The 20,154-nt window shown below is 36.7% G+C and overlaps 2 long non-coding RNA genes across 2 annotated transcripts; both read left to right on the top strand.

Moving 5' to 3' along the window:
• Positions 1 to 10,001: 10,001 nt before the first annotated feature.
• Positions 10,002 to 11,818, top strand: LOC146898818 (uncharacterized). The gene is made up of 2 exons (XR_015022725.1): positions 10,002 to 10,147; positions 11,567 to 11,818. It is a non-coding gene; the product is annotated as an uncharacterized LOC146898818 (long non-coding RNA).
• A 4,971-nt stretch (positions 11,819 to 16,789) lies between these two features.
• LOC146898817 (uncharacterized) lies at positions 16,790 to 18,655 on the top strand. The gene is made up of 2 exons (XR_015022724.1): positions 16,790 to 16,927; positions 18,347 to 18,655. It is a non-coding gene; the product is annotated as an uncharacterized LOC146898817 (long non-coding RNA).
• Positions 18,656 to 20,154: the final 1,499 nt, after the last annotated feature.

Raw genomic sequence — 20,154 nt, 5'->3', positions numbered from 1 at the left:
TTGCAATTATTAAAAATTAAAGGACTAAAAAGAAAAAATAACAACAAGGACTAAAAATGCAATTATTAGAAATTTTAGGACTAAAAATGAAAATTAAAATAAAATTGAATTAAAATTGGTAAATGGAAAATAACGTAAAGTGAAACGATTAAAAATAACAAAACGGACTAAAATGAACCAACTACTAAATGAGGTACTTTAAAGTAACCTCTCTCTGCCAAAATTTCGTGTGAAATGACAAAAATGCCCCTAGGGACTAAAATGACTTAAAATGTCTCAGATGCAATTTTAAAATGGTTTTTTAACAGGGAATTAAAGCAAGAGTTTATACAAGCAAATTAAAAGACTCAGAGACAATTTTTAGAGATTAAACAGAGTTTTAACACAGGAAATGACTGAAATGCCCCTAGAGGCTAAACTGACTCAAAATGACTCAAATCCAATTTTTGAAATGGACTTTAACATGAGATTGAAACAAGGACTTATTCAAATCAATTGAAAAGACTCAAACAATTTTCAAGGACTAAAATGAGTTTGAATGCAGGAAATGACTAAAATACCCTTTTTTTATGAATTTTGCAAGTAACATTGAAATAAAATGCAGAGAAATATGCAATTGATCAGAGACAAATTCAAATGACTTGAAATGCAAGAAAAATGTTTTTGGATGACTTGGAATGCAAGAAAACATAGACAAATACACAGTTGAAAAGATTTTTAAAGCTAAATTGAGAGATAAAGCAGAGTAAAATGTCAGTGTAAAACAATAGCAAATTGGCAATCTTTCAAGAGTAATAGACATATATCAAAGATGAAAAAAATATTTTGAGCAAGTATTTTTAGGTCCAAAATTAGGGTATAACATTAATGAAAGGGATTAGAAGTATGAATGATTGCTTCAAAGGGATTTCACAACAAGAAGAACAAAATGAAAAACAATCGAGGATGTTACACACAATGTAGAAACTTCAGGATATCCCTAATATGATTGAACCTTCACATTTTTGTAGTGTAAGTCTAAGGAGAAATATTTCTGGGAGATGCACTTCCTTGGAAATCAATAAAACTAACCTTCAACCTTATCCTATGAAGGATTATGTTAAAGAAACAAATGTGTTTGTGAAGGATCTTGTGGCTAACAAAAATACAGATATGAAACAGTTTAAGAAGTTAAGGGGCAAATTGGTTATTTCTCAAAACAAGGAGTTACAACAATTAATGTATGATAGGCGTGCAAGAAATTTGTGTGTCTCTCTACTCTCATTGGTGCACTTTAAGTCAGGAACTATTCTTCAAAACTTCATTAAACACAATCATCTCACTCTCACTCCTATTCCCACCGAGTTTTGGAAAACCGTTCGTATTCTCCTTCCTATAACCAAATTCGCCATCCTCTTCCCATCTCAGAACCTTACCAACAACATCACTCCACCATGAAATTTAAAACTGACATTCCTGATCTTGATGACAGAACATTCCTGAGCAACAAAGGAAAGATTCCAGCACTCCTAAAAAGGTCAAACCTCTCACTATCGTTCATTCCACTGATTCCAAAAGGAAAACTGTTTCCAAGTCTACGGCTAAAAAAAGGAAACCTGTAAAGAAGGGAAAATTGAATGAAGCTGGCATAAATGTTGAAGAAAACCCTCTTCAAGCTTCTGAGGATGACATCACTACTCAAGAATCCAAAAACTGTGAGAATGTAGGAGCCTCAAGGATCTCACTAGATGTTGCTGCACCTGAACATGATAAAGGTAACTCTAATGCTCCTCTGATTTCTGATGTACCTGAATTTGGTGGAAAGCTAGGATTAAAGAACTTGAATAATGTCATAGGTAGTGTTGTTTCCATGGATATGGACACCTCTAATGATGGTAAGGAGACCAACATTGACGTCCCTGCACAAGAACATGAGGCTAGTGATGTTCAAAAGAATGTTGAGCCAGATGTTGAAACATCTTTGGATCAACCTGACAACCCCGATAACGCTACTAGCACTGATGGATGTTCTGAAGCTACTTCAGAAGAGGAAGTGGATTCTAAGAATACTACTGAGAACACTCACTCTGAAGGAAATGAAAAGTCTAAAGAGGAGTTTAAGGAAAACATAGAGGAAGATGGATTTGTGGAGAAAAACAAGGATGCAGATACGATTGATGTTGACAACCTGGACTCAGAAGAAATTCCTCTTGAAAACATTGTAGGTGAGAGTGTAGCCAAGAGATTAAGAAGTAACAAAGGAAAATCTGTTGCAAGCACTCGCAACGAAACTACCTCAAAGAATCTCTGTGTTCCTGAAAGCCCCAAGACTAGGGCCAAGTCTGTGGGAATAGGACCAAAGAAAGGATGGAGTAAAGTGAACGTGAAGACTGGTACTGGAAGTTCAAGAAAGAGGAAGATTATCCCATCTAGTGATTCTGAATATGATGTTGGGAAAGATGATTTAAACATCATCATCCCTGTCACTAAGAAGTCTGCTGGGAAGAAAAAGTTGCAGACTATAGAGAATGTACCCATTGACAAAATTTCATTTCATCTACTTGAATTTACACAAAGGTGGAAATTCATCTACCACAGAAGACTGGCATTGGAAAGAGAACTGAGTGAAGAAGCTATCAAAATTCAATATGTGATGGAGCTTATAAAAAATGCAGGACTCATGAAGACTGTAAGCAATCTAGGTGAATGTTATGAGAAGTTGGTGAAAGAGTTTCTGGTAAATGTTTCTAAAAACTGTAACAACCCTCTGAGTAGGAAGTATCAGAAGGTATATGTGAGAGGAGAGTGTGTAAAATTCTCTCCCAATATTATCAACAGTTTCTTAGGAATTGATGAAAAGGAAGCTGCTGAACTAGAGGTGACTAACAACCAAGTGTGCAGAGAAATTACTGCTAATCAGGTGGGAGAATGGCCAAAGAAAGGAAAGATTTCTTCTGGTAAACTCAATGTGAAGTATGCCATTCTTAATCGGATTGGTGCAACCAACTAGGTTCCTACTGCTCATTCATCTGACATTGCAACAAGTCTGGGCAAGTTTATTTATGCTATAGGAACAAAGACCAAGATGAATTTTGGTATGTACAATTTTGATCAAATTATGAAACATGCTAAAACAGAAGCTGTAAAGTTTCCTATTGCCTTCCCCACACTGATGTGTAGTATAATGCTAGACCAACACCCTGGGATTCTCAATATTCATGATCTTCCAAAGAAAAGGGAATCTCCACTTTCTATACACCACAAACTTTTTGGTGAAAATCATGTTCCAGACATTGTTGAAACATGTGAAAAAGCTCATTCTGCTAAACTAATGACTAAGCAAGAAATTGTGGCTGCTCTCAAGGATACCTGTGTATTGTTGGATGAATGGAAAGCTCAGTTTGAGCTGATGATTCATTCTCTGAAAGGTGAAAACGCAGGTCCAGATGAACAAGAAGAGAATGAGAAGGTGGAAGAAGCTCATGATGCTGAGGATGAAAATGAAGATGGTGTTGATGATTCTGAGGCTGCTGAATGATTTTTTTTTTATTTTTCAGAACTTATTATGTGTGGGCTGTGCCCTGAATATTTTGTGCACCTGTATGTGCCAATTTTGGTCTGTAACCGTATATTTTTCTGCACTCTATGTTACTCTGCATTTTATTTCCTTTGGTATTCTACTGGTACTTTCTGGTATTCTGAAGAGATATTATGTGCTTCTGGTATTTTATTTCCATTGCATGAAGTTTTTCTATGTTGGCATATTTTGTGGCTAAAAAGGGGGAGAAAAATGTATATTTATACTCTATATGCCTGTATGTTTGCATTTATTTTGCAGTTATTTGTTTGTGTGTGCTATACGACACCTATTCCTGTTATGCCTGTATTTTCGGTTGTTGCATTTATTTTGCAACTACTTCAGGTTGTGTGTAAATGTTGTCATGGATGTTACAACATCTTGATGTTCTTAATGATGATCTGAGAATCCGTTCTCAGTATTTTTAAAAATGTACATGTTCCTTGCTAATGTTCACTAGAATGTTGGAACATGTCTATGAAGACTTGTGTAGATGTTGGCATCAACATCTTGATGTTGCTCTGAGAATTTTCTTTTCTCAGTATTTATGTTGTACATGTTTCCTGCTGATGTGATATAGTATAATGGAACATGTCTCTGTGTATGACTTTTAAAAGTCGGTGATTCTGTGTGACCTTGATAGGTCTGCTAGCTTGTATGCTAGTTGGTGAGTATTCCCTGAAGAATTGATTGGATCAGCACTGAAGTTTTCTTTATTTTATGCGTTAAGAGTTTTGGCTTTCAAGATTCTTATTCTGCATGTGTTCAGGGGGAGTAACGGAATATTCCTATAAGTAGTCATTCATAGGTTCTTATATTCAGGGGGAGTGATACTTCTATGCGTGCTTGTGCTAGTTCAAGCTGGTTGATAGGATGTTGAGTCAGATGTTTAGACATCCATGTCTGTCACTTGTAAGTATGGGAATTTATTTTTCCCTTGCTTCTATATGAGGTTGGTGACAGTACTTTGTAGACATCCATGTTTGTCACTTGTAAGTATGAGGATTTATTTTTCCTGTGCTTCTATGGTCGGTTGGTGACAGTACTTTGTAGGTATAGGAAATTTATGTTTCCTTGCCTCTATGTATGGCAGGTACTCCTGTCTGATGTTGTGAAGGATGTTGGAACATCCAATGTGTGGGAATTCATTTTCCCTGATTGTAGCATATGAATTTATTTTTCATCTGCTCTTAAGAGAGTTTGTTTCTCTCTATTTTTGTGTAGGAATTTATTTTTCCCTGTCTGTAGCATAGGAATTTATTTTTCCTCTGCTCTTGTGAGACTATGTTATTTATCTGATCCGCTGCTGCATGTCTCTGATAAGTGTAATACCTCTACAGCTGAAGCTATGATTGAAGATTATGTGAGGTATTCTTGTATGCACACTTCTGATATCTCTTTAGTGATACTGTCATTCTACTCCTTCTTCTTGAATATGTGTTCGTGATAACTTGAGGAAGTGTATCTAAGGTATCCCTTTAGATTGTGTGTGCTAGTTGTTTCTTCTTAGGTATGTGCTCATGCTCTTAAAGAAATGGTTGTCTTATGTATCCCTCTATATTCTTTGTATTTCGCCTGAATTTGTTTTAGCCAAAAATTTGCCAAAGGGAGCGACTGTTGGGTATTTGTATTGGCTGCATTGTTGCTAAAACAAATATCCTTGTATGTGTTGTTGGAACCAATGTTCCAACATGTGTTTAGGTATCCCTGTAAGATGTTGGATACAATGTTCCAACATCCTAGCATGGTTCAGTGTGCTTGGGTTCATGCTTATTTGTACGCGCGCCCTTTATTGTTTAAGGAAACAATATTTCCTTATCTTATTGACCAAGCAACACGCATATCTTCACAGAATCAGTTGTGAAATATTTCTAAAGTAGTATTTATATTTTAGGAAATATTTGTATTTGTTTTGGACGATCCTAGATGTTCCGACATTTTAGGACTTTCAATATTTGTTTATGAATTCTGTTTTGCAGATTAGCTGAACTGATCTACTTCGTTCTGAAGCCCAACTAGAATATTTGTCCCGAGCTGCTTCAGTATATAAACAAGACTTCAAGACCTAATAGATCATTCAAGCCGTCATACTAAAAAGTTTAGATTTTTAGGGTTTTGAGTCTACATGTGCTCTACTCTTGTATCATGTTGATGCAAGTTTAGAACCTTTATTGTGAGTCTTTCCTGTATCGTCCGTGATACTTGTTTAGGACTGTGTGTGTGAGTTTGATACTCTTGTGTACTACACCATAGCTTGTAAGCAAGGTGTTAGTTGTTGTGTTTGAAGGTAACTTCACTGTTTGAGTTTGTGTTTAGGTCTGATAGGTCACAGGGGCTGTGATTGACCATAGGATAGTGAGATAGGATCTCAGATATAGGAGTTCCTAGGTTGTAGTCTATACGGGTAGGTCCTAGGTCTTTAGTGTAAATGAGGAGTTTGCTAAGAGCTGTAGAATAAGGACTACACTAGTGGATTTTCTTCCTGACTTGGTAGCCCCCAGAGTAGCTGTGTTTGTCACCGAACTGGATCAACAAACTCACTATGTTCTTTACTTTCTTGTCATTTATTTTCTTGTTTTTATTTCTGTTTATCTCGTGATGTTGGAACATTGAATGGAACATTACAAATGCTGAAACATCTTACAGAACATATTAAAACAAGTGCGCTAGAATTTCAAGAAGAATACAAAAGATTTGGTAATCAAGTTCGGTGCAACATCACCTACATCTGGGGGATATCCACCCAAGAAATGAACTTCACTCTCAATAGTATCAGTTCCTAGTCTTATGTGAACAAACTTTGTTCACCGCCTCTTCACCTAATACTACCTGTGTATTTCTATCTTGAACTCCCCCTAAATATAAGTAACTCTTTTCACTTTCTCTCAATCACTATCCCTAGTGGTTGACTTAGTCACAATTATAATAATATTAGGAGAACAACTCCAAACACAAACCAACTCTTGCTAGAAGAACTAGAGTGGTATAAAAAGATATATTACAACTTAACTAAACAAACCAACTCTCAACCTTTAGATATTCAATGGCGGCACAAGAGAGGTGTATAAAATAACATAAAGACTCACAAATGAAAACCTAATAATTTGTTCTTTTAATCTTAATTTTCGCCGGTTAGAAACTTGGGTCTAAGCCTCCTTAAATAACCATCCATGTGTTGGGCTTTTTCTTCAATAGGCCAAAATATATTTGCATCAACTATTCCTTCTAGAAATATATTTGCATCAAATCTTCCTTTCAGGAACACACATAGTCTTCTGTTGTAAGGCTTTCTTCTCCTTCTTCCACATATTGTGTATATCCATGAAGGTATTTTCTATGCTTACAGACCTTGTAGTAGTAGACTAGAAAATCTTCATTGGATCTAGTAACAATTTATCCCTGTTCCAAATTTATGATTACTTGTGTTGCTGCGAGAAATGGACTGCGCAAGATCAATTGAAATTCATCCATATCCTACATCTGCATGACCACTACTTAAAGACCTTGTAGTAGTAGACTAGAAAATCTTCATTGGATCTAGTAACAATTTATCCCTGTTCCAAATTTATGATTACTTGTGTTGCTGTGAGAAATGGACTGCGCAAGATCAATTGAAATTCATCCATATCCTACATCTGCATGACCACTACCTCAATAGGAAAGGTGAATGCATCAACCTTAATCATCATATTTTCCACCACTCATTCGACAGTTTTGCTTGTACCGTCTGCAAGGCCTACTCCAGTACTCCTACCTGACAAGGTTCAAGGTCAAATCTTTTATTTTATTGAAAATTGAAAGCGACATCATGTTGGCACTTGATCGCAAATTGCATATCACTTCTCCTAGATAAAGATTCTCGATTGAGACAGGGATGTTAAAACAATCGGGGTCTTTGATTTTTTTTAGCAGGCTTCTTTTCAACAAGAGCACAACAGTTCTTTGTGATAGCCACCAAGTTGTCGTCAGATGGTTTAACCTTAACATTAAGAGGTCTTTTTAAATTTCACGCAACAAGGGCCTTTTGCTTTAACATCTTTTTAGGCACGTCAACTTTAAGCTATGCCAAGAATTCTTTCCTCTTCTTCTTGTTTCTTATTTTCGTGATGATATGGTAGGATAATAATCAATCCGTGAAAATTGGATGTTTAATTTGGTGAATGTTTTGATGTGGATAATTGTCTGTCTTTTATGTGAAAGGTGACTTTGGAACTTATTGTTTGCTTTAAGGTGGTGTTGTTGTTGATGATGATGATTATGCTAATGTTTGATGATTGTATAATGATGACTCTTAATTTAATTATGCTCGTTGATTGTATGGACGTAAATATGTGATAATACAATTTGAGGTGAATTAATCGTTGTAAATGGAGGTGTACTTTTACATTGTTTTTGGTGAATACATATGTTAGGTGATTATGCATTGTCGAGTCTTTTATTGTGTGTCCATGCATCATAGTCGTATTGAGTCATATGAGAAGTGTAAAAGGGAGGTGTACTTTTACATAGGTGAAATACGTAGGAGGAGGTGTACTCTTACGTGGGTGTGAGTTCAAACGGTAAAATTATCTCTAGAATCCAATTGGTACCACATGCATATAGAGTTGTGTCCAGGTGCATAGCCTGCAGATGATAATTGAATAAATGTGTTATACTTACTTATGTGCTCGGTGAATACTTGTATTGGTGGAAATTGGTGAATACGTGTAAATGTGAAGTCGTACTTGTGTATTGTTATACTTGTATGCTTGATGGATTTTATTGAATGTTGAATAACTGTGGGGTTGTTGTGAATGTTTTACTATTGAACGTTATTAATCATGTGAATTTAATTATTTTGATGCTTTCATTTGATTATACAATTTTGAAATTCTAACCCCTAGTGGTCGTTTGGTTGACCGTCTGCCGTATTGTTATGAATGAGTAGACGGTGTGCAGGAATAGTTTGATTTGCTTGGTGAGTTTCTTGAGGATATCATAGATGCTACCTCGTCTATCGCTTTTGATATCTTAGTATTTAGGCTCTGATTAGGGGTCCGAGTTGGTGTTTTTATTTTATGATTGTTGTTGAGATTTGAGACTATGTATTGATGATGACATGACGTTTTGGAGATTTATTTTATTATATGATTAACTGTTGAATAGAGCAGAGCCACTGAAAAGAATTCCACTATAATCGATAATTGCAGACACTGAATAGTAGAGGTAACATCAGCTAATTGTGTGTTAGTATTTCTTGCACCAAGTCTTTGCATATTTCTTCATATTATCCGATGTGAGACATTTTCCCTACACTAATTCAAAGCATATTTCAACAATACCAATAACAAAGTTATAGATTAACCACCAAATTAGTCTATTACTTTGTAAAACACTCTCAAATAGGTCCCGAGGATTATAAAGATTTCAAAAACGATTTCTGACTCTGTCAACTTTTACACATATTTGTCCTTCTCAAAATATGGTAAGAACTAAACTAATAGTAAATGGTTAAAGATAGGGACCAAATGTTTAGTAAGTTGTTAAATATAGTGACCTAATTGATAACAAATGATTAAATTTGGGGAACAACTTGACACTTTAATAGAGTCAAAGACGGGTTTACTCTTTTTTGATTTGGTGGTGGCCGGAATTTGAACCCCAAACCTTGCATATATTATGCATTGTACCTACCAACTGAACTAAGCTCACAAGGACTACAAAATATTTTGATAGTTTAGTCTAAAGTTACATAAGAATGAAGGTGAGAAAAACATAATGAAGGGGGAGGGGGTGTTGAATTGTGTTAGCTTTTTCTTCTTTTTAAAACTATGTCCAATGTTCACCTTTTGATAAAGTTCAGAATCTTAAACAAAGTTCAAAGTCTTATGAAGCGGAATAAGTAAAGAGATAGAGAGAAGAGAAAGACACAAAGCAATTATAGTGGTTCCTTCCAAAAACGGAAGTAGTCCACTCCTCTTGCACTTCCAAGGAGAGTTCACTAAAAACAATATCTGATTACAATTGCTCAAGCACCAAAGCAAGAGAGTTCAAACTACTCAAACACAACAACAAAAGGTTTCCAATGCTCAAACACAAACGCAAGAGAATTCCTATGCTCAAGCACAACTGCAAGAGACTTCTAATTCAAACAGAATTACAAAGAAATATGTTTGAGGTTGAACACTTGATATACAATAAGTAGTGTTTGTAACGCCCCATTTTTATTCTATTATTTTTAGTGGATGTTTGAGTGTTTTATGTAATTTTATATGATTTATTTGGTATTTGATGTGTTGTATTTTATTTAAATGAATATGGCTTTATTATTTGTGGAAATAATAGGAGAAATAGAAATAGGTAGAATTATTATTTATTTTGGTTAATGGGAATTAAGTAAATAATTATGAGAGTTTAGTGGGAGTTAAATGAAAAGAAAGAAGTTATATTTTTGGGAGAAAAAGAAAGAGAAGCAGAGATAAACAGTTTCACGTACAAACAATAGAAAAACTGGTTTTTGGAGAGAAAAAGGAGAAGAACCAAGAGAAAGCTAGGAGAAGAGCTAGGAAGAGAGAATCCAATCGTTTTTGCTGTAGAATTTGCTGAGATAAGGTAAGGGTGGGATTCCTTTCAATAATCATGGTATATAATTTGAAAATTGATGAATTTGTTGTTCTTGGTTTTTAGGGTTTGAGAAGTTATGTTAGATGTTGAATTATGATGAAACTTGTTGTTGAATTGCATGTTTCTATGTTGTTTTGGTTGCTAGGTTGTATATGGAACCTATAAACATTGTTCTAATTCATTTTGGGTGATTAGGGGATCGAAAATTGGGTTTTGGAGTGAAAACTGGTCTGTTCTCGTAAATCTGTTCATGTCCCATCGTAGTACGATGCTGGGAAATCGTACTACGATTTTTCCAGCAGCAAACAAGAATTTTTCAGTGTATCCCATCGTAGTACGATGCATTCCATCGTAGTACGATGTAACAGTGACAGCATTCCCCTGTTTCGTGTTCTTGCGTCTTTTTCACCCGTTTCTGTTTTGAATTAGCTTTCGGTGTAAACATGAAAGTTGTAGATAATTAAGTTAGCTTTAAAATGGCCTTGGTTTGGAGTGGAAAAGATTTGTAGATTTTGAGTTATGATAAAAATAGTCCAAGTGGGTCTTTAGCAAAATTTAAGAAAACTTAGCATAACTAATCCCAAGTTAGTCCAAAAACTTATGGTTGGTTTCCCAACTTCAAACTTAAGTGTTAGGTATTTAGTTGAGGTGTTTTATGGATATTTGAATTATGTTCTATTGATCAAAACTTAATTGCTTTTGGGGGATGTTTTAGATTCTGAGATGAATGTAATTGATTTATATATATATATATGCCATGTTGTTGATTTCCGTTGTTGATGTCGTTGTATCATCTGATGTCAAAGTTGGGGAGTGTGTCATAATTGTTTTAGGCACATATGTTGTTGTTGTAGTCGTTGTTGAAGTTGTATGTTGATATACACAAGTTGAGTCCATTTGCATACTCACATCTGTTGGGGGCTTATGCCCTGGAATGTTCATCATTCAACCCGTTGGGGGCTTATGCCCTGGAATGTTTATCATTCACCTGTTGGGGGCTTATGCCCTGGGATGCTTTAACCATCCAAATTGTTGGGGGCTTATGCCCTGGAATGTTTAGCATTCAACGCGCGTAGATTGGTACCACCTGCATGATGCATTAGTTGTTGTTGTCGTAGCATTGTTGGGTTGTAGTTGTCGTTGTAGCATTGTCGAGTTGTTGTCGTCGTCGCATTGTCGAGTTGTCGGTGTCGTTGTGGATAACGTTGTTGTTGTTGTTGTTGATGTACCTTGTTGCTGAAAATAATTATGTCGTTGCTTATGTGTTTATTTAAATACATTATTAATGATGCCTGTTGTGATATGCTTTGTTGTTTTCATTAATTTGATGAATTATATATTATTATTATTGGATAAGTTTCTCACCCCTTCTGCGTATATGTTGCCTCGACCGTGGGTAATGTGCAGGTACTGATGACTTGTAGGTTTGGTCGGCTCAAGTGTCTAGGGCTCTGATACATACTAGGATGGGGAAATCGTTGCGAATGTCTTCTCATTTCTTTTATGTATCACATATTTTGGAAAAGACTTGCTATTAGAGTTTATCGTTGTTGAAAATAAAGTTGATTTATGTTGGGGCCTATGTGCCAAGATTTTCATTGATGTTGAATTTTGGTTGAAATTATATTTTTAAAGAATTATTCCGCTGCGGTTTATTAAGATTCTTTATGTTGGTCTTAAATAAATAGATATTTTCTATTTATGAATTTTTGAAAAGTAGTGTGACACTCCGTTGTGTGATTACTCTGATTATAGTAATTAATATTACGTTGTTGGGAGAACGGGGTGTTACAATTGGTATCAGAGCAGGTCGGTCCGTCCGGCCAATTAGTAGAGTCGTGTCGAGCCATGTAGAGTTGTTTGACAATTTATATTGTCTTAGTTGTGCTGATTTTTGTTGTTATGTAGAGTAGAGACCTGGAGGCTGTGAATATTATCTGTTACAAGAGAAATAGAATGGCTGGAAGAAACGATGCTGCGGTGGCTGCTGCATTGGAAGCTGTGGCCCAAGCTATAGGACAACAACAGAATGTTGGTGCTGGTGTTAATGCTGATGTAAGAATGTTGGAGGCCTTTCTGAGGAATCATCCTCCTACTTTCAAAGGAAGGTACGACCCTGACGGAGCACAGACATGGCTCAAAGAAGTTGAAAGAGTTTTCAGGGTTATGCAATGTACTGATGACCAGAAGGTGCGTTTTGGTACGCACATGCTAGCTGAGGAAGCTGATGATTGGTGGGTGAGTCTCTTACCTGAATTAGAGCAAGGTGATGCAGTTGTGACTTGGGCTGTGTTTAGGAGGGAGTTCCTAAACAGATATTTCCCTGAGGATGTTCGCGGAAGGAAAGAGATTGAGTTCCTTGAGTTGAAGCAAGGAAACATGTCAGTGACAGAGTATGCAGCCAAGTTTGTGGAGTTGGCTCAGTTCTATCCACACTATACTGGAGACAATGCTGAATTTTCTAAGTGCATAAAGTTTGAGAATGGTTTGCGTGCTGATATTAAGCAAGCCATTGGTTACCAGCAGATCCGTGACTTTTCTGCTTTGGTGAGCAGATGCAGAATCTATGAAGATGATACCAAAGCTCACTACAAGGTGATGAGTGACCGTAGGGGTAAGGGCCAGCAGAGTCGTCCGAAGCCTTACAGTGCCCCAGCTGACAAGGGCAAACAGAGGATGCCTGAGGAAAGGAGACCCAAGGGAAGAGATGTTCAAGCTGAGATAGTTTGTTACAAGTGTGGTGAGAAAGGCCACAAGAGTAATGCATGTACTCAACGGGATGAGAAGAAGTGTCATCGTTGTGGCAAGAAAGGGCATATCATGGCTGAGTGCAAGCGTGGTGACATGGTTTGCTTCAATTGTGATGAAGAGGGTCATCTTAGTTCTCAGTGCAAGAAGCCTAAGAAGACTCAGACTAGTGGGAAGGTGTTTGCATTGGCCGGTACACAAACGGCTAATGAAGATCGACTTATCAGAGGTACTTGTTTCTTTAATGGTACTCCTTTAATTGCTATTATTGATACTGGTGCTACACATTGTTTCATTGCTGTTGATTGTGCAAATAAGTTGGGTTTAGTTATGTCAAGTATGCCTGTGGAAATGGTTGTTGAAACTCCAGCTAAGGGTTCAGTAACCACATCGTTTGTTTGTCAGAGTTGCCCTATATCCATGTATGGTAGAGATTTTGAAGTTGATCTTGTATGTTTGCCATTGACGGGTATGGATGTGATCCTTGGTATGAACTGGTTGGAATACAACCATGTGCATATTAATTGTTTTAGAAAGACGGTGTACTTTTCTTCTGCTGAAGAAGAGAGTGGAGCAGAATTTTTATCTACCAAGCAGCTGAAGCGGTTAGAGCATGATGGAAACTTAATGTTTTCCTTGATGGCGTATTTGTCTGTAGAGAGTCAGTCGATAATTGATAGATTGCCCGTGGTGAATGAATTTCCTGAAGTTTTTCCTGATGAGATTCCAGATGTACCACCAGAGAGGGAGGTTGAATTTTCGATCGATCTTGTGCCGGGTACGAAGCCTGTGTCGATGGCTCCTTACCGTATGTCAGCCTCCGAGTTGGCAGAATTGAAGAAGCAGTTGGAAGAATTGCTTGATAAGAAGTTTATAAGACCAAGTGTGTCACCTTGGGGAGCACCTGTGTTGCTAGTTAAGAAGAAGGATGGTAGCATGAGATTGTGCATAGATTACCGTCAGCTGAATAAAGTGACGATAAAGAATAGGTATCCACTTCCGAGAATTGACGACTTGATGGATCAATTAGTGGGTGCTCGCGTGTTTAGTAAAATTGATTTGAGGTCAGGTTACCATCAGATTAAGGTGAAGGATGAAGATATGCAGAAAACGGCCTTTAGGACACGGTATGGACACTATGAATATAAAGTGATGCCTTTCGGTGTTACTAACGCGCCTGGTGTGTTCATGGAGTATATGAACAGAATTTTTCATGCTTTTCTGGATAAGTTTGTTGTTGTATTTATTGATGATATCTTGATTTATTCTAAGACTGAAGAAGAGCATGCAGAACATTTGAAGATTGTGTTGCAGGTGCTGAAAGAAAAGAAATTGTATGCAAAGTTGTCAAAGTGCGAGTTCTGGTTAAGGGAAGTAAGTTTCCTTGGCCATATTATTTCTGGTAGTGGTATTGCAGTGGACCCATCGAAGGTTGAAGCGGTATCACAGTGGGAGGCTCCTAAGTCAGTTACAGAGATTAGAAGTTTTCTTGGTTTGGCTGGTTATTATAGAAGATTTATCGAAGGATTTTCGAAGTTGGCACTTCCATTGACTCAGTTGACCTGTAAAGGTAAAGCTTTTGTGTGGGATGCTCAGTGTGAGAATAATTTCAATGAGTTGAAGCGGAGATTGACAACGGCTCCAATTTTGATTTTGCCAGAGCCAGATAAACCTTTTGTTGTATATTGTGATGCGTCCAAGTTGGGCTTAGGTGGTGTGCTTATGCAAGATGGCAAGGTAGTGGCTTATGCTTCGAGACAATTGAGAATACATGAGAAGAACTACCCTACACATGATTTAGAGTTGGCTGCTGTGGTTTTTGTGTTGAAAATTTGGAGACACTATTTGTACGGTTCCAGATTTGAAGTGTTTAGTGATCATAAAAGTCTGAAATATTTATTTGATCAAAAGGAGTTAAATATGAGGCAGAGAAGGTGGCTAGAGTTGTTGAAAGATTATGATTTTGGCTTGAATTACCATCCGGGTAAAGCTAATGTGGTTGCAGATGCCTTGAGTAGGAAAACGTTGCACATGTCGGCTATGATGGTGAAAGAATTTGAATTGCTGGAACAGTTTAGAGACTTAAGTCTTGTTTGTGAATTGGCACCTCAGAGTGTGCAGTTGGGTATGTTAAAAATTAATAATGAGTTCTTGAAGAGTATAAAAGAAGCCCAGGAGGTTGATGTGAAATTTGTAGACTTAATGGTTGCCAGTAATCAGACTGCAGATGGTGATTTTCAGGTTGATGATCAAGGAGTGTTGAGATTCCGAGGCAGGATTTGTATCCCTGATAATAATGAATTGAAAAAGTTGATTTTAGAAGAAAGTCACAGAAGCAACTTGAGTATCCATCCGGGAGCTACAAAGATGTACCACGACTTGAAGAAACTGTTTTGGTGGTCTGGGTTGAAGCGAGATGTCGCACAATTTGTATATGCTTGTTTGACTTGTCAGAAATCGAAAGTTGAACATCAGAAGCCTGCTGGTTTGTTGACACCTTTAGATGTGCCGGAATGGAAATGGGATAGCATCTCCATGGACTTTGTGACGAGTTTACCAAACACTCAAAGAGGGCATGATGCCATTTGGGTTGTTGTCGATAGATTGACGAAGTCGGCACACTTTATTCCAATTAATATCACTTATTCGGTAGCTCAGTTGGCGGAGATCTATATTCATAATATTGTGAAGTTGCATGGTGTCCCGTCGAGTATTGTGTCGGATAGAGATCCGAGGTTCGCTTCGAGATTTTGGAAGAGCTTGCAAGAAGCTTTGGGCTCTCAGCTGAAGTTGAGTTCAGCTTATCATCCGCAAACAGATGGTCAGTCGGAAAGGACGATTCAATCATTAGAAGATTTGTTGAGGGTGTGTGTACTTGAGCAAGGTGGAGCTTGGGACAGTCACCTACCATTGATAGAGTTCACGTACAACAATAGTTACCATTCGAGTATTGGTATGGCACCTTTCGAAGCTTTATATGGTCGAAGGTGTAGAACTCCTTTATGTTGGTTTGAGTCAGGTGAAAGTGTTGTGTTGGGACCTGAAATAGTTCAGCAGACTACGGAGAAGGTCAAGATGATAAGAGAGCATATGAAAGCATCGCAGAGTCGACAGAAGAGTTATCATGACAAGCGTAGGAAGGACCTTGAATTTCAAGAGGGTGACCATGTGTTCTTGAGAGTCACCCCTATGACCGGTGTGGGTCGTGCATTGAAGTCCAAGAAGTTGACTCCAAAGTTTATTGGTCCTTATCAGATATCTGAGAGAATTGGCACGACGGCTTATAGAGTTGGTTTGCCACCACATCTTTCGAACTTGCATGATGTGTTTCATGTGTCGCAACTTCGGAAGTATGTAGCGGATCCTTCACATGTTATTCCTAGAGATGATGTGCAAGTTAGAGACAACCTTACGGTGGAGACTTTACCTTTGAGGATTGATGATCGCAAGGTGAAGACGTTGAGAGGCAAGGAGATACCTCTAGTGAGGGTTGTTTGGGGAGGAGCAACTGGTGAAAATCTTACTTGGGAGTTGGAAAGTAAGATGCAGGATTCATATCCTGAGTTGTTTGCTTGAGGTAATATTTCGAGGACGAAATTCTATAAGTTGGGGAGAGTTGTAACGCCCCATTTTTATTCTATTATTTTTAGTGGATGTTTGAGTGTTTTATGTAATTTTATATGATTTATTTGGTATTTGATGTGTTGTATTTTATTTAAATGAATATGGCTTTATTATTTGTGGAAATAATAGGAGAAATAGAAATAGGTAGAATTATTATTTATTTTGGTTAATGGGAATTAAGTAAATAATTATGAGAGTTTAGTGGGAGTTAAATGAAAAGAAAGAAGTTATATTTTTGGGAGAAAAAGAAAGAGAAGCAGAGATAAACAGTTTCACGTACAAACAATAGAAAAACTGGTTTTTGGAGAGAAAAAGGAGAAGAACCAAGAGAAAGCTAGGAGAAGAGCTAGGAAGAGAGAATCCAATCGTTTTTGCTGTAGAATTTGCTGAGATAAGGTAAGGGTGGGATTCCTTTCAATAATCATGGTATATAATTTGAAAATTGATGAATTTGTTGTTCTTGGTTTTTAGGGTTTGAGAAGTTATGTTAGATGTTGAATTATGATGAAACTTGTTGTTGAATTGCATGTTTCTATGTTGTTTTGGTTGCTAGGTTGTATATGGAACCTATAAACATTGTTCTAATTCATTTTGGGTGATTAGGGGATCGAAAATTGGGTTTTGGAGTGAAAACTGGTCTGTTCTCGTAAATCTGTTCATGTCCCATCGTAGTACGATGCTGGGAAATCGTACTACGATTTTTCCAGCAGCAAACAAGAATTTTTCAGTGTATCCCATCGTAGTACGATGCATTCCATCGTAGTACGATGTAACAGTGACAGCATTCCCCTGTTTCGTGTTCTTGCGTCTTTTTCACCCGTTTCTGTTTTGAATTAGCTTTCGGTGTAAACATGAAAGTTGTAGATAATTAAGTTAGCTTTAAAATGGCCTTGGTTTGGAGTGGAAAAGATTTGTAGATTTTGAGTTATGATAAAAATAGTCCAAGTGGGTCTTTAGCAAAATTTAAGAAAACTTAGCATAACTAATCCCAAGTTAGTCCAAAAACTTATGGTTGGTTTCCCAACTTCAAACTTAAGTGTTAGGTATTTAGTTGAGGTGTTTTATGGATATTTGAATTATGTTCTATTGATCAAAACTTAATTGCTTTTGGGGGATGTTTTAGATTCTGAGATGAATGTAATTGATTTATATATATATATATGCCATGTTGTTGATTTCCGTTGTTGATGTCGTTGTATCATCTGATGTCAAAGTTGGGGAGTGTGTCATAATTGTTTTAGGCACATATGTTGTTGTTGTAGTCGTTGTTGAAGTTGTATGTTGATATACACAAGTTGAGTCCATTTGCATACTCACATCTGTTGGGGGCTTATGCCCTGGAATGTTCATCATTCAACCCGTTGGGGGCTTATGCCCTGGAATGTTTATCATTCACCTGTTGGGGGCTTATGCCCTGGGATGCTTTAACCATCCAAATTGTTGGGGGCTTATGCCCTGGAATGTTTAGCATTCAACGCGCGTAGATTGGTACCACCTGCATGATGCATTAGTTGTTGTTGTCGTAGCATTGTTGGGTTGTAGTTGTCGTTGTAGCATTGTCGAGTTGTTGTCGTCGTCGCATTGTCGAGTTGTCGGTGTCGTTGTGGATAACGTTGTTGTTGTTGTTGTTGATGTACCTTGTTGCTGAAAATAATTATGTCGTTACTTATGTGTTTATTTAAATACATTATTAATGATGCCTGTTGTGATATGCTTTGTTGTTTTCATTAATTTGATGAATTATATATTATTATTATTGGATAAGTTTCTCACCCCTTCTGCGTATATGTTGCCTCGACCGTGGGTAATGTGCAGGTACTGATGACTTGTAGGTTTGGTCGGCTCAAGTGTCTAGGGCTCTGATACATACTAGGATGGGGAAATCGTTGCGAATGTCTTCTCATTTCTTTTATGTATCACATATTTTGGAAAAGACTTGCTATTAGAGTTTATCGTTGTTGAAAATAAAGTTGATTTATGTTGGGGCCTATGTGCCAAGATTTTCATTGATGTTGAATTTTGGTTGAAATTATATTTTTAAAGAATTATTTCGCTGCGGTTTATTAAGATTCTTTATGTTGGTCTTAAATAAATAGATATTTTCTATTTATGAATTTTTGAAAAGTAGTGTGACACTCCGTTGTGTGATTACTCTGATTATAATAATTAATATTACGTTGTTGGGAGAACGGGGTGTTACAGTGTTCACAAATATAAATCAGATACGACTCTTAAGACTCTAGAATATCTAAGATATGAAAGTTGTTAAGAAATTCTAAGTGAATTTTGATGTGTAACAATTTCAGCAGAGTTCCAGCACTAGTAAAATTGTCGTTAGAGTCTTAGAAATCTTCAAGTCTTCACTCCTTTATATAGCGGTGTGAAAGAGACGTTGTAGATTGCCAGCACATCAAAAGAGTCGTTGTTGAAGCTTGATAATCACCAATGATTTATTGCCTGATTTGGTTGTTGTCCTAAGAAGGAACAATTTCAAATCCATTCCTTGAATAGAGAGTCACCAGTGTATTCACACTGTTGTCTTGTACCACTGCAGACATGAGGAGTGGAGTAGTGGAGGTAGTGGTTGTACAATTGCACTATTGTCCTTTTCCTGTGCTCTTCAGTATATAAGCATCCAATGCTTTCTAATTCCTCTGAAATAGCCGTTGCTCCAGGCTTCTATTCCTTCTACAATCATATGCATTAGAATAACAACATTTAACTAAATTCAGCTTTCAATCTTCAGCTTCAGCTTCTGATAGGCAGCTTTTGATGATGTCAACTTCTGATGATGTCAACTTCTGGTAGGCAGCTTCTGATGATCTTCAGAAGCTCTCTTCTTTATATGCTCTTTTCTTCAGACGCTTTCTTCTTCAGACGCTCTCTTGCAACACATGCTTTCTTCTTGTAAAATCCATTGCTCTCATTTGTTCTTCCAGAACCTATGCTTGATTTAAAGTCATTTAAATTTTTGTTTATGGTCCTGCATACTTGAACAAATATTAGCATATCCAATTGACACTTTTAATACCTTGTTATCATCAAAACTCAAAGTGGTATTTGTTAAACACATTTTGTTCCAACAATCTCCCCCTTTTTGATGATGACACACACTAGTATTAAGATGTTCAATTACTGTTAATATAATTAACAAGTTGACTTTTAGGGTCTGAGGTTTGTATGCTTCTCCTAAGTCTAATAGCTCTAAGGTGAGGTTTGTAAGCTCCCCCTGAGTTCTATTCAAGTTAATTAAATTCATTTTAAACTTAATAACACTCAGAATATTCTCACATGAAATTAAAGACTAAGAGTTCAGAAGAAGATTCTCTTAATTTAATTTTAACTTTAAATTAGTGGGGCTCAGAGCCTAAATAAATAATACATCTATTCCCCCTTTTGTCATTAACAAAAAGTAAAATAAAGACCAAAATGAGAAGTGAGAAAAACATGAGATAATTCTAATAACATGAGGTTAAAAACAGTACATAATAACCAAACATAAATTGTCAGAAAAAAATTAATGTATCAGAACAATAATATAGAGAAGCAAATATCAGAAGTTAAACATAAGAAACATAAGGAATGATTTGGAAAACAAGATACAGTGTGAGCATTCTATGGTT

The sequence above is a fragment of the Medicago sativa genome, chromosome 8 (genome assembly GCF_051527215.1).
Source record: "Medicago sativa cultivar Bolivia chromosome 8, Bolivia_mono, whole genome shotgun sequence".
NCBI lineage: Eukaryota > Viridiplantae > Streptophyta > Magnoliopsida > Fabales > Fabaceae > Medicago > Medicago sativa.
This window is presented reverse-complemented; position numbering and strand designations above follow the sequence as displayed.